General features: G+C 30.9%; 1 protein-coding gene across 3 annotated transcripts in view; it reads left to right on the plus strand.

Annotated features, from left to right (window-relative positions):
• The window catches only part of LOC108975879 (neuropathy target esterase sws), a 27,128-nt gene that overhangs the window by 18,613 nt on the left and 6,566 nt on the right, over positions 1-1,949 (plus strand). The gene's annotated exons all lie outside the window — the stretch shown is intronic.

A 1,949-nucleotide genomic window follows, 5' to 3' on the forward strand; every position in this document is an offset into this window, starting at 1 on the left:
GAAAACTTTCCTCACTTGCGTGAACTTCTACACATGACTCCATCCTCCAAAAGTTTCCTTAGTGCTGTGAATAAATGATTATATTTAACGAAAAAAATAATTAATGGATCTGAACATGATTTTATACCCGCTACAGTGGCCCTGCCCCTTATGGCCTACAAAGTATTTTCTGTTAAAACAGTAATTATTGGTGTCGATCATAAAAACAGCGGATCTCAATATTGTTGGAAAAAGATATTTACAGTTATATGATCATATTTGGTAGTCGAAAAGTCTTTTTTTTATTTTGTCTTATTTTGGCAATAGATATATACATATATCTCTAGTGTTACCAATCACACTGTGTCATACGATATAGTGTTGGAAAGGTGAGAATTTAAGCTTTATATAACCAAAAAAAAAAAAAATTCGGGGAAGTTGAAAAAAGTTAACGGTGTTCAAAAATGAGTGCAAATAGTGAAGAAATTCGCAACATTTTGAAATTTTTGTATAAAAAAGAGAAGAATTCCACCCAAGACACCAATGAAGTTTGTGAAGTTTACGAAGACGATGCTGTATCAGTTCGGGTAGCACAAGCTCAACAATGGTTCGCTGGCTTTACACTGATAGAATAATGTCTCTAATGGAAGAATGGCAGAAAGTGGTCCAGTATTAAAAAAATAAATAAGTTGAAGTTTGATTAGAAATACGAAAAGACTTTTTCGACTATCCAACGTTAACAAAAACAATTTTTTTAATTATTTATTTCTCCATTTTTTTAAATAACTCATAACTTGCGCACTATAATAATATTCGATACCAAAGGATCACTTTACAAATAGAAGAATTATAAATTTGACACCGCCCACTTTTAGGTGATATCTCATATTTTAGTATATTTTGAACCAACTTTTCACTTGATAAATAACTTATATTAAAATTAGTAGCATATTTTACGTAAAATCATGAGATACGGTGTCGAAACTGAAAAAAATCGGTCTTAACCTAACAAATATAAGATCCGTTGTTGTTGTTCTCATTGTTTTGTAGCGGCATAAAATATCTTCTTGGCCGTCCGCCCGACTACAGTGTATATACTTTATTTATTGGTTAGCGTTTGTTCTACTTCAAGAAAATTTTGTGAATCTACAATATATTTTCTCGCGTTCATTATATAAGCATTCATATAGTGTTATCCTTAGGATGACATGTTATATATTGATCTACATATGTATATGCCAATGTAATGTGAATTGTATTTTTTTTGTTCCAAATATAATTTTTGAGGTTATATCACGTGGCGAAAACAAAAAATTTCCATATATTCAGGGGTTACACGGGTTTCCTCGGTTAAAAAACAGCCTTTTTTCAACAATTTTTTCTCATATAAAAAATTAAATATTTTAATAGAATTGTTTATGGTTACAAACATACCCTATTAACAACGGAATTCGGAAATTTTTGGAAAAAAAATTTTAAAACATGTGTGATATCCGGTGATCCTTCATCTAAATTGAAATGCATGTTTTAGTTAAAATCTCAACTTAGACGAAGGAAAAAAACTGAAAATTGGATTTTTGGAAAACATTTTGGCAAAAAAATTAAAATTTCACTGGAAATTTCGCGACTTTTTTTTTCAAAAAGTTGTAATCGAAAAAAAATCCTACATCCAACTCTTTAAGAATTGTATCTCAAAGACCTGTTCATGAAGATCGTTTAAATAGTTATCGAGAAATCTTGCCAACCGACTTCAAAAACACAGTTTCGAGAAAAACGCGGTTAAAGACGGAGCACTTAGCCTAGCTAGCCTCGAGCGCACAAGTTCTCAAGGCTATATCTCCGAAACTATTACTCGGATCTTTAGGGCAATATTCTAGAGCTGTTGTGGAATTTAATAAGACAATAAAACAATAAAAAATGATTTTTTAAAACCCGTAAACCCATGTAACCCGTCAATTATGTAATATATA

This window comes from Bactrocera latifrons, unplaced genomic scaffold (genome assembly GCF_001853355.1).
Source record: "Bactrocera latifrons isolate USDA-ARS-PBARC rearing strain unplaced genomic scaffold, ASM185335v1 scaffold_7, whole genome shotgun sequence".
In the NCBI taxonomy this organism is placed as follows: domain Eukaryota; kingdom Metazoa; phylum Arthropoda; class Insecta; order Diptera; family Tephritidae; genus Bactrocera; species Bactrocera latifrons.